This window comes from Triturus cristatus, chromosome 10, assembly GCF_964204655.1.
Source record: "Triturus cristatus chromosome 10, aTriCri1.1, whole genome shotgun sequence".
NCBI classification, from domain to species: domain Eukaryota; kingdom Metazoa; phylum Chordata; class Amphibia; order Caudata; family Salamandridae; genus Triturus; species Triturus cristatus.
The window spans coordinates 103,318,898-103,334,478 of NC_140593.1; the positions used below are offsets into that span (position 1 = coordinate 103,318,898).

General features: G+C 46.6%; 1 protein-coding gene across 2 annotated transcripts in view; it reads right to left on the reverse strand.

Annotated features, from left to right (window-relative positions):
• Positions 1-13,432, reverse strand: part of NEK10 (NIMA related kinase 10) — a 1,348,206-nt gene extending 1,334,774 nt beyond the window's left edge. For both annotated transcript variants that reach the window (XM_085630543.1, XM_085630544.1), the window contains exon 1: positions 13,318-13,432. The gene's annotated coding sequence lies outside the window, so the exon portion shown is untranslated. The remainder of the gene's footprint in view (positions 1-13,317) is intronic.
• Between the last annotated feature and the right edge of the window lie 2,149 nt (positions 13,433-15,581).

The following is a 15,581-nucleotide window of genomic DNA, read 5'->3' on the forward strand; positions in this document are numbered from 1 at the left end:
TACTCTTGCAGACGCGGTGAGGCAGGCAACAATGAAGCAGGCAGCAATGAACGGGGAAACAAAGTATCCGCTGTTGAGCTGGAGAGCAATTGATCCTGGGTGCCGGGAAAGCCAGTTGCAGGCACCAGTGTAGCACGATCACACACAGCCGTTGCGTCCCCGCAAGAGGACATAAGCACTGGCAGACCCACGCCGCGTTGATGACAAACGGAGCGCTCACGACCCGCAGCCGACAGGATGGAGTCAAACTGCTCACTCAGCGCCTGCAAGCCAGCACACATTTGTAGACGAAAGTCCCGCAGGACAGCCAGAACGGAGCCGCATGTCAGCGGAAGCTGCACCCCCACATCGGCAGCAATCCGGGACGGCACTGTGGAGCTGGTGTGTGGTGGAGGGAGGGCGAAGCGGGCAGCGGGCAAGACCGGAGTATCACCCCCCAGCCGTGAGCAGGCAAACAACACCATGTTTTACCGCCGGACGGTACAATGGCCAGGGGGGGGGGTCGTAGCAAGGAGTCAGTTCCCCTCAGGTCTGCGCCGTAACAGGGAAAGCCAACAGTCGCCTCCCTTCCCTCGGGTTCTCTTTGCAGCCGACTAAGCAATAGAAGAAGGGGGTCGGCAGCCTCCCACAGCGCGGTCCACAGGTCGGGGCAGGAGACCCGCCGCACCGGGGCTTACCTTACCGCCCCAGCCCTTCAGGCGCAGGGTGCAGGAGGTGTCTGGCCGTCCCTCCCCAGGCTCAGCTGGCGACAGTCCGTGGTGTGAGGTGGGGTCGGGACCGCGCGGCTCGGGTTTGCGCTAGCGGGTCCGGTGACTGCGGAGCTTCCAGGGGGCCGGCAAAGGCAACAATGGAGCAGGGATCCAGGGCGGAGAACAAAAGCACCAAGAACTCCGGCATCCGGGCGGGCTGAGACTTCGGGGAAGCGGCGGCGTGAACAGCGCGTCGTCGCACACGTTTCACCTCGGGAATCGGCGAGGATAGGAATCAGGATGATAGTCCGAGGCCAAGGGCCGACGGAGCCGGGCGCTCAAGCGTCTGCTCCGGTCGCCATCTTGGCTCCTCCCCCTTCTTACAAACTTGATTGACAAAGTGCAAATAATTCAAACCCATGCAGCAAGGCTTTTATGTGGTCTAAGTGCACGGACCACATCATGATGTTCTGTATATTGGCTACATATCATAGTGAGATACCAATTTAAAAAGCTGTGCATTGTTCATAAAATTGCTCATTGTAGTGATCCTACTTTACTTTATAAACATTTTCAGGCGTACCACTCCCCTTGCCACCACTCTCCTCTGATGATTTACTTGTAGGTTCTCCCATGCTAAAATGGTTTTAGGGTATATCTCTGAGTACATGATTTGTCTCTTTGGAGCTTCCTTTCTCAGTCACTTAGATTGGAAAAATTCTTCCTACAGTGTAGAAGCTCTCGAAAGACTCACGTTTTCTGCTCTTCCTTTAGCCGGACTCTGCTGATGCAAATTCATTCCTACTTTGCTCCGTCACAGAACTCATTTTTTCACAGCCAGGTGCCTAAGGCTACTCAATCATCATCATCAAACCTTTCCGACTTTCAGAAACATTACTTTTCACTTGCTTGACTTAATATTTGCCATGTTGCTTCACTCCACCCACTAGACCGAGACAGTTATGTATTGTCTAGCCACTCTGTTCAAATGCTTTATGTAAATAATATTAAATACAAAATCTGAACAAATACGACAGTAGGCCTCTAGGCAAGTGAATAAGATGTGGTTGGCTGTGCCAAAGGCTGATGACAGATTAAAAAGGATTAAACCGCAACATTGGGTCTGATCCCTAGCAGATAGCAAATTATTACAGAAATTTAGGGACAATATGCAATTCTGAGAGCCAATCTTTTCCATCGAGAATTGGCTGAGTAAGGGTGCTATTGGACACAATGTTCAGACCACCTTTTGAATTTTGATAATAATAAATCAAGAAGAGAGAGATCACAATCCCCTACTTTTAACCCTGGACCTCGGTCATCAGACAGCAGGCAAATTTCTGGGACTAGGTATTTCAACTTAAGCGTATATAAAGACTTTAGTAAGGAGAATCAAACGGCAACCCTTTCACTCCACACAGGCGGTCAAATGACTCGGCAACAGAAATAGCAAGCATAAAAACCGACTTGGGGGAAACTTTTAACACAATGGGACACTATGACCAAAGAACTGTTAGATTCTATAATGAGGTGCAGGGGTTGCTCGATACCCATAAAGCCACCACAACGCTGCACATATAAACAGCTGCCGAAACAGGACATCAATCCGTCATGGAAGAACCTAAAGAGAACCATCCGATTATGTAAAACCAACCCCACAAGCAAAAACATGAAGGCAGTAAAAGACTTGTGGAAAGCACATAAAAAAAGTTCTCTGGGAACTTAAGTTAGCACAAGAGGACAGTGGCGGTGCGTCCATTGGGGGCGTTGGGGCGTTGCCCCACTAAGCTGGACGACCGTCACAACATCATGATCAATCACGCTCACATTCAATTTTAAATAAAATTCAATTATAAATTTCCAGCCAAATTTTATATTTGCCAGCGGCAGCGCACTGACTAGGTGAGCGCGCACTCAGTCGCAGTCTGTTCAAGTACGCTCTAGCTCTGGATTGGTGAGGGTGTGTGGGGGTGGGGCTGCGGCAGTTAGTGAGAGACGAAGTGGAAATAGCGCAGCAGTGCGCATGTCAAGTTTTGGGCTAGTTATTTTGATGACTGGCCCGAACATGCGCACACGTGTGTAGTACTACGACTCAGACAGTGGCGACTGGGACCCGAGGGTGCTTCTTCATAACGCAGCCCCCGGGTCTCATTATGGGCAGGGAGTAACCCTGCTCTTAAGACAATCCTGGCGCTGCTGGCGCAGTGGTGCTGCTAATGCAGCGCCAGGATTGGCTGAGAGTCCAACACCGCACAGCTTCGCAGCCTGCAGTAGTATGGTGCCGTGCGTGGGTGGTGGCATGCCCAGTGCTGCACTTGTATGGCCAATCACACTGCGGCTATGTGAAGCCATGCAGTAGTGATTGGCCATTTCCTCTACTCTCTACGCTGTCGGCGCACGTCACCGCGCCAGTGCCACACGACACGAGTCAGAGTCACGAGTCGGACTCGTCGACGGTAGAGACCTCGTGCCGCCGGTGTGTGTCTAGTCTACACAGTCAGTCAGTCGAGTGAGTCAGCTACTACACTCCTCAGTCAGTCAGTCTTCGTTTTTAATTACAGTGACTGTATTATTATCTAGTCTGGCTTGCAATGTGAGAGTGTCAGGGCCCAGGGCGCAAGCAAGGAAAATTGTCCGCGTTACCGCGTATAAGCCTCCTCCGACCGTTTGGATATTATTAATTCAATTGCATTTGCAATCTACATATGTGCATGTCTGTGGTGTGTGGTCTCTAACCTCAGGCCAGAGTGGCAAGGGGATTATAGAATCTAAGGGCTCGGGGGAGGTGGACATGACTCAGATTAGCTGGTGAAGTGGCAAGCAATAAGGAAGTGCTTTTACTCCGACGTGTTGACCCGTTAAATTCCTGCTGAGAATCATCGGTAACCACTGGCTGGTTTGATATGGTGTAACTTTCATAAACCTTCATGGCACAGCTTCAATTATCCTGGAGGGCAGAGTTGCCAGTAGCAAACAGAATGCAAGCATTTGCAAGTGCAACTTAAATGTAAAATTTTAAATGGACATTAGCCGGGTTCGTAAAGAGTGTTTCATGCTTTGCAAAACTACTCTGCTAAAATGAAAAGTTGGCTCCTTCGCAGTATGCGCCGCGGCCTCAGTCTGACACTCACGCGATCCCTGGTGGTACTTGCTCACCCCAGCACAATACCACGCGGTCCGGAATTTACCCAGTGGGCACTTAAAACATAATTTCGAGTTGTAGGCCTCAGGATGGGAGTTAACTCTGCAATATTGCGAGTTTTCCCATATTATGAGATGCCAAAATGTGTAATTTACTCAGTTTTCTTTCCAGATTTATTCGAGATTTTTCTTGACAGGATTTTGTGCCCGAATTGTGATTAGCACGTCACGTGGTGAGAATGATGCTGGTTTTACAAACGTAAGATGCTCAAAGCTGCCTGCAGCTCCAGAGTTTCCGTAAAGAAATTCAGGCATATATATGAATGAAATTTCAATTTGAGGCACTACCAACAAGTAAACAATGGAATTCTTATGGTCTCGTACAATGTAAAATCGAACAGTTTGTCCCTGATTAGCGCCAAGTGGAGCAGAATTAATTACCATATAGAATTTTACCCCACCAGATTCTGAGTTGGCCACTGTTCATTCACCCTGTTGTTAGGGGCATTGGAGCACTGCATCTGGTAATTCTGCCAGGAAAGATCACACAAAGATTTGGCTGGAGCAGCAGCAAAGCCTTTTTCCTGTTTTTTTCTCCAGGAGGAAGCATACGATGCTCCCCTCACCAGAAAGTAATTTTCCCTTTGCTTCTCATGTTCCTCCGCACCACACTCCATCCACCCCACCCCAGACAGAGAGAGGCCGCCGCCGTAGCATTAATTTGCCACCTCCTTAGAGCAGGAAGTAGCCGCATTCATTAAAGCCCAAGGGCATTGGTAATTACATGTGGTTTTTACAGCCATAAAATCCAATCCCATTCTTCATTTTATGTATTTTAACGTATAAGTGCACAGTAACGGTGTGGTGTGTTCATACAATAGCATGCATTTTGCACGTGGAGTTTGCACCCAGTCAGTACCATGCAACTCGCAATCAAGGCCTTGGCATTTTGTTATCACTCCGATCGCTCCCTGATAAGTGCTTGGTGCAAAACAAACATGTTAATCAATCAATCAATCAATTAGGATTTTTATAAAGCGTGGCTAATCACCCGATAGGGTATCCAGGCATTTGGTACAATAGTACAATAGCTGTAGGCCATGATGAATCAGAAGGTTCCCCAAATCCAGGAATATTCAAAGGCCTTGTGGATTTAATAGCAAGCATAGACAAGGAAATGGAAGCACATTTAGCAACTGCTACAGTCTTTAAGGGCACCTCTAAAACTATACAAAATGAACTCCTTGAGTGTATGCTCGAAATTATGAGAAGCCATATTGTCCAAGAGTTGCAAAACACAGACTTTGTGGCTATTCAGGCTGATAACACCACTGATGTGGCCACACAAACACAGTCCGTATTAGTCTTTCGGTACCTGAACAATGACAATAATGTTGTGGAGAGGTTCTATGGTTTCACTCATTTAAGAGACTCTACTGCAGAAACCATTACTGCAGCTATACTGCATTAACTGACCTTCATTTTTCCAGAGGTGCACCAAAAAAAAAAACTTATTGCACAAAGCTATGATGGTGCGTCCGTAATGAGTGGAAGCCTTGGTGGAGTACAGAAAAGAATTAGAGATGTGTACCCTTATGCTCATTACGTGCACTGTTACGCCCACCAACTTAATCTTATTATGCAGCAGGCAGTATCAAAGATCTCCGAGACACGAATTTTCTTTCAGGATGTAGGAGGCATGGCAGCATTCTTCTCACGTTCCCCAAAAAGAACGGAAGCACTTCAGGAGATTGTGGATAAAAGGGTTCCAAGTGGATCCTCAACTCGTTGGAACTTTAACATACGTACAGTCCAACTAGCTTCTCGCGGTGGAGGGCGGCATTTGCGCGCTGGGCGGGGGCAGAGGGTACACTCCGGTTGCAATTAGCTCTCCGGAGGGATGACGAGAAGGCGCTGGCGACGGCCCGAGCGTGGGAGGCGCTGGTGGTGGAACTTCAGGGGCTGATGTCTGACACCGGGAGAGAGGGGGACACCTCTGACAGGCAGGAGGAGGCGTTGAACGGGGAATAGAAGGGGAGTAGTAGCGAGCGCTGGAAGCAAGGGTGTGGCTAGGCACTGGGGAAAGCCATGGTTCCCTAGAGGAGGTTGAGCACCCATGCCTGATTTATAGCAGGGAAGGGGCACATCAGGAGAGAGGAGGAAGGTAGGGGGCACACTGACATGGGGTGGGGGGCCCGCATGGGCTGGAAGTTCATTCCCCCGGATATTGGCTGGTAACAATGTATGTGAATTACCTTCTTTAACAGGGGAGGTAGCGGGGTTTGTACTGAGTTGATGCTATGAAAACAATAAAAAATGTTTCAACAAAAACATACGTACATTCCAACTAATATATCAATATAGGGAGGACCTTGTGAAATGTTTTGAAACCATAGAAGCCAATGAAACCTTTGATTTCAAAACTCAAAGTGAAGCCCGTGGCTTTGCTAGAACACTAAAAGATAGAGAGTTTCAGTTATTTCTGTTTTTATTTCAAGACATAATGTCAGCTGTCGAAAATTTATACAATCAGTTACAAGCACGAGAGATCGATACTGTCTCTGTGAAAAGAAATACCGCTATGTTTGTCGAGCGCATAAGCATAGTGAGAAATGAGGTTGACAATTTAGACAGCAAAATGCCAGAGGCTTCAACTTTTTCAAACCACAGGAAAAACATCACCACTCTGGTCCGAAATGCAAAGGAGATATGTGACATTGTAATTGTGCATGCACAAGAACGTTTTGCTTTCACAAAACATTTGGTGAGTGCCGGATTGTTGGAAAGTGAAAACTTTGCAAAATATGGTGAATCCTTCCCTGAGTATGCTCTGCATGAGGCTGTGGAAGCTTATCCTATGCTCAACCAAGAGGACCTCAAAACTGAGTTGACTGTACTGTACTCCATGCCTGTGTACCGAAAGGCCAAAGATGCCAGGTCTTTGCTGGCTTTAATTCATAAACTTAATATGGAAAAGACATTTACAGAGACAGTGGCTTTACTTAAAATTGTCATAACCACTCCTATGACAACAGCAGAGGCAGAACGATCTTTTTCTGCCTTAAAGAGGATTAAGACATTCCTAAGGAACACCATGCTTGAGGAAGACTAAATGCTTTGGCAATGCTCTCTATAGAGAGCAAGTTAGTTCAAAATATCTCAGACTTTAACGTTCAAGTTATTGAAAAGTTTGCTGCTCTTAAAGACAGACGTGCTGATTTTAGATACAAAAAGTAAACATATGTTGAATGCTGCTAGTTTGCGACCTGTTTACTTGTTTGTTAAATAAAAAACACCTGTGAGGTACTCAGAAATGCATTATTTCTCAAAGTCTGTTATGAAGCTCTGTGGTTATACTGAATAAGCAGCTACCTATGTTATATGACATCTCTTTATTAATGTAATAACTGCACTTTCACAATTGCTTTATTAACCTTCCTGCTTTCTCAAATTTGCTTGAAAATGCACCCTTTTACCACTCTTTTTTCAAAATTTTCTTACGGGGAAAACCCCCCCGAACCTCCCTTTAGGTTGTTCGGGCTCGCTCGCTACATTCGCTCGCTACTGTGTGAAGTATGAAAATCATTTTACGCCCACCACTTTCAAATGTCACCGTCCGCCACTGCAAGAGGAGTGGCTAAGAATATTCAGGATGCTCAAGGGAAGCTCTCTAGCTCGTTTCTGGAATTACGTGAACAAAGTAAAATCACCTTGGCCAACAAGGGAAAACGCAGTTTCTGAATCGGAATGGGAGAAACATGTGATCGGCCTTTTCTACGCTCGTTACAAAACATACAAAAAGGAGTTCACCCTGCAGCAAACAGAAGATCTACAAGAATTAACTTCTACATCCCAAATTTTAAAATTGATCAAGGATACGAAAGACGACAGAGCCCCAGGCCCAAATGGTCTCCCAGCTGGCATTTTTAAATGTGCACCAGAAGATTGGTCAGCTCTTTTAACACCACTTTTCAACCCAGCCTACAGTTTGGGTCAAATTCCAGAAGCTTGGAAAGGTTCAACCCTTTGTCAGATATTCAAAAAAGGCGATCCCTTAAAGCCAAGTAACTACCGCATAATTGCTCTGCTAGACTGGGAGGCAAAAGCTTACGCCCGAATTTTACTGAAAAAATTTGGAAAGCTGGGTATCAGAAAATGAGCTGCTCCCCTTATTCCAAACAGGCTTTCGTGGAGGAGCAGCCCCCAACCACAATATCATCGCACTAGTCGCCCTGAGCCACCAAGCCACGCAGCTTAACCAACTTCCAGTTTTTTGCAGTTTTATCGATTTTACTGCAGCATTTGACAAAGTTGATAGGCAGACTTTGTGGAGGAAACTAGCATGTTGGGGTATTCCATCACCTCATTTAACGGCCATAATCTCTCTGTACTCTGCAACTTGGATTTGTGTGAAAATGGGCCCGACAACACTCTCTGCCAAAATACCCACTACTGGGGTATTGAAACAAGGCTGTGTGTAAGCGCCTCTACTTTTTAATCTATACACAACAGACTTGGGGAAAGCCCTGACCAACAGCTGCCTTGTTCTCCCTCGTTTAGGTTATAGATCACTTCACATTATTCAATATGCAGATGGCATTGTTATCATGGACCACATCAAAGTGGGGCTCCAACGAGCACTGACCTGCCTACACAAATACAATGTAAAGTATTTTCTTACCATTAACCCAGATAAAACTTAAATACTTGTATTCGGTCACTACAAGAAAAACAAGCATTGGCAAAGCCAATAGGTCTCGCCTTTGGGACTTATTCGCTTTGTCCATGTTTTAGCCATGCTGGCATCAGCATCGCCAATGTGGATGCTTCTTTTCTTTGTAATTACTGATTAATGTTTGTTTGATAACTGAAACTGGAATAAAATGCAAAGGATTTTTTTTAAGAGGATGAAGGGAAAGCAACAAGGAGTGGGGGCAGGAAGCAACACGGTCGCAGGTGGGGGTAGCAGACAGACAGGAAAAAGGCAAAGTGGAGCACAGAGGGAAGCAAACTGCAAGGGGCATCTCACAGTGCCCCATGCATGGCCGAGGGCAGGACCCAGGCAGCAGGCCGACCGGTACACAAGGATGCCCCCTCCCACCTCCCCTCCCCCCTCCCATGTTTGTATCGTCGGGTTGGTCGTAAAGAGCTGCTGGCACCGCTCGGAGCTCCCGGGACCCTCTATGGGACATATTAAGTGGGTGGGACACGGTGCCCTTAGTGTCGCCCAGAGTGTGAGAAAGACAGCCGCACGTGCACTCTTCACATCTTTGTGTTACGTGCGCAATAAAACATGCCAGCACAAAAGAACACAAAGTTTGTTTCTTGTTTTTATTGCTTTAGGAGCAGAAGTGAGAGGCGCTTTACAGAATGAGAGGCGTTTTGCAGGGCTAGCTGCCTCATGTGTGTGGGAAGGTGAAACCTCCCCGGAAACTCGTGGCCTAATTGGCAGAGCGGGGAGAGCTGAGCTCTGGACTGCGACAGCATTGAAGGAATGGCATCTGCGGCAGTGCAGTCGCTGAACCACCCAATAAATAAACTAGCAACTCAGCGGGCCAGGCTGAGGCAATCAAAAGAAACCAGGGGAGTGTCTGTGGTCACTCTGGATCTGCTGCAAATGTGAGCCGCTGTGTGCTCTTGGGCAGGGCGGGCATCAAACCAGGACATGTGACAGCTGGCTTGTTTACCAGGTGCACGACAGCGCCTTAAGTAGCCATCAGCAGGCAGAAGGCACACCCCGCTCTGCGCCAATGAAGAGGGACTGGATTGGTAAACCACGCGATCTTCTATCACACGCTGCCCCGCCGATACTTGTATGTCTGGCTGGAAAGAGCATTACCACTCGCAGCGAAAGCGAACGCACGGCGCAATGTGTTTAAATAGTAACCTGACCCACGAGGAATGCAGCTGCCACCCTGCGTGCCGCTACTCGCTCCCGAGAGCAAAACTCCGTGGGAGTAAACAATACAAAAGAGGTGGGACATGCACCCGCCTTTAGCCATTTGCGTGCTTTCATTATTGAAAGACACACGCAAAAGCCAATCCTATGTGGGGGAGGAGTCAGACCCACACGGAGTAAACACAAGAAGTGTCGCAGAGCAGCGCAGGCGCGCTGCTAGGCTCGACCTAAAACACAACTCTCTTGTACTATGGGTCCCACAACCACACACCTTGGCCCTCAAATATAAGTATCTGGAGGTGTGGTTCACCGAATCTGCTCAACCTTCTGCTCACAAAAATGCATTAAAAAATAAATCAACAGCAATCACCCACAGCTTAACCAGGCTCAATAAAAACCTAAAAGGCCCATCTGCAGAGGGAATAAAGAAAATCCTTCCAGCCTCCCTCCTTCCTTCACTTCAATATGGCCATCAAGCCTTCCCCGGATCATGCTCATAACTGCTGGAGCATGCGCAGTGTGTGGGATACAAGAAAATCTTACAACTGCCGAAAGATGTTTGTAGAGCAAGCCTCAGATTGGAACCTGGGCTGGTGAAACAAGCCCTCATTATCGAGGCTGACCATCAAATTTTATATTCGAATATTAAAATAACCGAAGAAGTCTCTCAAGGCCTGCCTCAGTGCCACTTTCAAAAATCCAGGCTCCCCCGTGGAATAAACAACTTCAGAGAGCGTTAGCAACTACAACAATAAATCAGACAGCGATTGCCCTGGCGCCCATCTCCTCCACAATATGGAAAAAGACCATCAACAGACAAGTGCGACTGGCCTCATTTCAGCAAGACCAAGCTTCCTTAAAACCAACAGAGTTATTGGGCCCTTTAAACTCTTTGTATTTAGTAGCTAAATCTCAGCCCTACATATTAGCTACCCTCAATCCTAGAACCCGGAGAGAGATCATATATATGCGATTGCTGGTCCTACTGATCCCGGACGTCAATCATGCCTGGGCCGAACAAGACAATGGAGGCGCTTGCAGGTTATGCAATTACAAATACGAATCATGTATGTTTTTCACAAGCTGAGGCTTCCATCCTTGCTCGCTGCGGGAGATTTGTAAAAATACTCAGCGATGCATTACAGCCCCAGCCTGAACCTTCCCAACGCCCCTATAAAGTCCAGAAATTGATATCGGACTACTAGACAAAGGAAGTAGGAGACAAATAATTTCCCCCACAGCACTGGATGTCTCAGCACATCGAAAGAGAAGAAGTAACCTCTTGGACATTTGCTGTGACGGCTGGATCTTTCAATGCCAATGGCAGGTTCTCTGCGGGAGCCAAGCGCTATCTTACTAGAAGCGCAACTATTACTGAGCTAAGAACATCAGTCTCCGCAAACTTTAATGCACTGAATCTATCTCTGATCTTAGCGAATATAACACGGCACCAGAACTTTATTCCACTCTATTGTCTCAAGAAACGGTGACAACTGTATAATCCATTCCCCCCAAACAATAGAACATCATCTGCTGAGGGTTCGACACAGGGAAAGAAGGACGGGTAAAAAAAATGCACCTACATATCTGTATGAACTGAGTTGTAGTCTTTTAAAGTTGTTATCCTTTTTGTAACAGTTTTAATTAACTGATGCAAATAAACTAAATTTGAATTGAAGTTTACAGGGGCAATATAGTTTGTTAAAGGACATTCTTTATATCTATACAAATACTTACATTTATTTATACTAGAATCTTTAGGGTTGCACAAGGCACCTGCACTTTAAAAGAGACTAAGGACTTGGGCAAATCATTCGCTGTTAAGGGGAAAAAAGGATAACCAAGGAGAGATGCTGGGTTTGTACATCGGTTTACTCAAGATGCCATGTTTACGGGTGTAATATTGGTCAATAATGGACATTCTTTGACATTTAACTTTACCTAAAAATGAATTTTAATAGTAGGATAAACTGCATATTTTAAAACAAAAATCCTTTACAGATGTTAGAGTAAATGGTTTTTAGTTGAAATGTTGAATTTAAGCGATTGTATCTGTACGGTTTTACGGTTTTATTGGTATGCAATGGTTTTAACTAACTATGCAAATAAACTTGACACAATGTAAGCAATGAAAATGCTCCCCTTGCCTCCTGGTTAAGTAGTGAAAGGCGGGCATGTACTGTATCCCTTATACCCAGGGTTTCCCAGGCTGGTGCACCTGCTGCACAAATGAGGGTGTTGCCCTGCTCTCTGTGAACTCACAAGATCCTTTCGTGATTGGCAACGTCAGATTCGTACTTTCATCTCAGGAAAAAAGCAGACTGAAATTGTCTGAGCTACAACAAAGTAAGGCTCGGTGACGTCAGGAGAGGAAGAGGCAGTCTCCTGCCTCTGGTTAGCTCTCTCTGGTTGGTGCTGGTGCTTCTTCCAGAGTGTAGCTTTTATTTAGGGTGACCATCTTTCCCCAGGTCATTATGGACAGTTTCCAGTTCTGCACTTTTGTTGTGTAGCCTAATGCATTATGGTTGCTGTAGTCTTGTTTTGTTTCCATTGAACGAATTAGATCAACACATCTGAATTCAGTAATTTGAAGATGTCAATATCAGGGCTGAAAACAGTGTTCTAAATGACCGGTGGTGAGGCGATCACCCTACATCTAAGGTCCATTTTTCATGATCTGAATCATCTGGGTGTTTCCCCAAAACGTCTACCTCATCCCCGCGTATTCCCTCTCTATGTACTGATCAGACATTGGTTCCACGGCCGCAACACACTCGCTCTGCCCGGTGACACACTCGCTCCTGCCCCGTGTTATAAAGTGTCTGGGCTCCATCGATTCTTTAAAGGTGGTTCTAGGGTGGTATCAATTACTAAACAAATGACCAGAATGTAATTTCCTGAGTTAATACGGCTACACATAGGTTTTGTTCTCCATGCTTGGGCTGTCTGTTTGACGGCCATAGGGGCAACAGAGCGTCACAGATATAAGTGGGACTGGCCGCTGCTACTAGCGCTGGCAAGTAATCGGAAGGTGTCATTGCAGCGGGTTATAACACTCCTGTAATAAATACTGGTGTTTTCACTGAAAGCGGGCAAACCGCTTATCTACCCATGGCCATGTCAAGCTCGTTTAACCAGAAGGAACCACGTCAGTGTCCGACAGGGACATGCTTAAATGGCTAAAATAACCTGACATTTCCATTAAACCTCTAAAATGACTCTCAACGTGCCATAAATGGTTAAATGTATGTACCTCGCTCGCGTTCCCTAAAAGCCCTGCGCCTATCTCTAATGGCCTGGACTCGACCCATTAAAACCTCTTCCATCCAACTTAAATTGGCAAGGAATAAAATATGCAAATGAGACATAGCTCCCCCGTGGCGGGGTCTCCCTGGCATCTGATCTCACGGAATGTGCAGCCAGGTGTCGACTCGTGCGTGACAGCTGTGCGCTGGGGACAGTGCGGAGGGGCAGGAACGGAGAGGTGACACGTCACAGGGGGCAGAAGATGGACCTGTGCAGGAATGTCACATCCACTGATACCGGCAGGAAGCCCCCCGCCTGCCCGCGCTCTCTCGGGGTACTCACATGTCTCCCCCGCTCGGGAAGCCCGTGCTAGGCGCGTCCTCCTTGCCTTTTCCCTCCAGATCCACTTTATAAACACGCCATGCAGCTTCGCAGCGCCAGGGAAGACACGTTGCTACGGTTACCGGAGTAAACAATACGCCGTTGCCGAGCAACTCTCCGAATGCGGATGCAGCGACAGACGTCATAAGCTCTCGAATGGACTGACGGCAGTGTGGTTCGCCGTGACGTCACGGCTTGAGGAGGCGAGCGCCGCGCGCTGACAATTGGCGATTAAACTTGAACTCTTTATGAGCCAGTCAGCTGATGGTGTCGTGAGGTAGGTATGATCAGCTTTAAGATCGCGTGTGGCTAAACTTTTAGCTGAAAAATTGGTGTCTCCCATGCAATGTTTCCTCCTGTTTTTAAATTGTTAAAACGCTACTTATCTACGTTCCACATTCCAAGGTATGCTGCTTATCGCGTCCACTGCAGTGCTTAATTTGTAAATAAATAAGTGCCAGGGCACAACACAATTAATAACCATCACACTCCTACAAGTGTGACAATTCGGACTTTCCAGGCCCCCAAACCTATAAGAATGGCTTGGGCAGCAGGTAATAGTAATTAATTTTTAATGGATATTGAATTTATAATAAACTGCGGTGGTCTCTTAATTAGCCAGACAGTGCCACTTTGTGGCAGCTGGTCTTGCAAGCTCTGGTGATGACAATTAAGTGCCGGTGCCGAGCAGCGAAAACCACAGGCTCGAATTAAGCACTGGACTGTCCGGGTAAGAGGAGTCAGAAAACAGAGATCACAGGGTATGTGAGTAAAAGGCTGCTTTATTAAGACAGGTCCATAAGTAACAAACTACAAGAGCCCTGATTCACTAATACACCAAACATGCCTAGTCCCAACCACCCTTAAACCTACCAACATCATTAATTCAGCTCATAGTTCTTCTCAGTCCGCAATCCTTTCCCAATATACCTGGCACTAACATACCAGCCACCAAGCCCTTTTTCTTATCCATCATCCTTGCCTTCATGATGTCACACCAGGCCCACCCCTTCTCTTCCCCACCAACCACAAGCCTCTGAGCAGCAAATGTAGATCTGGCAGCACACCAGTTCTTCCAGACTGCTATATCCACATTGTTTTCCCTCCACAGCATGTCCTAAGCAGCAAAAGAAGTCAAGCTTTCCAACCTAGTGCCCAACAAAGAGGCTTAAAATGTAAGCACCCCCCCCCCCACCCCCATGCAGGTATAAAACAGTCCCTTCTAGCTAAAACATTACAACTTCGTAGGCCAACATTAACTCAAAACATAACCTACAAATGTAACCTCTTATGTCATAAGACAAAAAACTGTCTCCAAAACTTTTATAAATGCCCACTGGATCAAAGGATCATCAAAGAGAGCTAAAACTGGTCTTTTATTGACCCTAAACCAAACCTTGCCCCGCATTTAGAACCTCAAACATCCTAGCATTAGCTGACCTGTGCCAGTCTCCTAAATACCATGGGTTTGGGGGGATTTCAAAAGGACTTTCCTCCCATGAGAGCCCTGATCTTGCGAGACAGCGCAAAAAAACAGAGTACCAGGAGAGTAAAAGGCTGCTTTATTCGGACAGGTCCATAAACCAAATTTCTTATACAGTACAAACTGTAACAACCCTGTCTCACTAATACACAGAACATGTTTAACCCCCAATCATCCATAGGCTTCCCTAGTACCTACCAAAAGCCTCAAATAGGCACCATCATCACCCATTCAGCTCCGTGGTCTTTACAGCCCATTATCCTTTCTAAATATAACCAGCTCTTGCATACCAACCACCCACCCCTTTTCTTTGTCCATGTTATTTGCCCTCATGATTTCACTACTAGCTCCTTCTTCGCCTTCCAAGCTGCAAATGTCCACCCAGCGACACCCAAGCTTTCCAGGCTAGTGCATCAAAATCTGCTTTCTGTGCCAATAATCGGGGAAAGGATGTGGTCTGACGGCTAGATTGCAGACTTTGGTGCTGGAAACCAAGGTTCGAGCCTCAGGGTCGAGTCCACATCCTGGGATTCTGGGCAAATCACTTAATCTCCCCGTGCCTGAATGTGTAATGTAAATACGGTGCTCATGTAAAGCGCTCCAATACCTTCGGGTCGAGTTCGCGCTATATAAATATGCATTAAAAAAAAAATGAAAACCCTAATTAGGTCTTTTCATACCCTATAAATTTCCCTAATTTGGTCAGCAGGGGTTGCGCTTCAACAGCTCTTAAGCCTCTAAT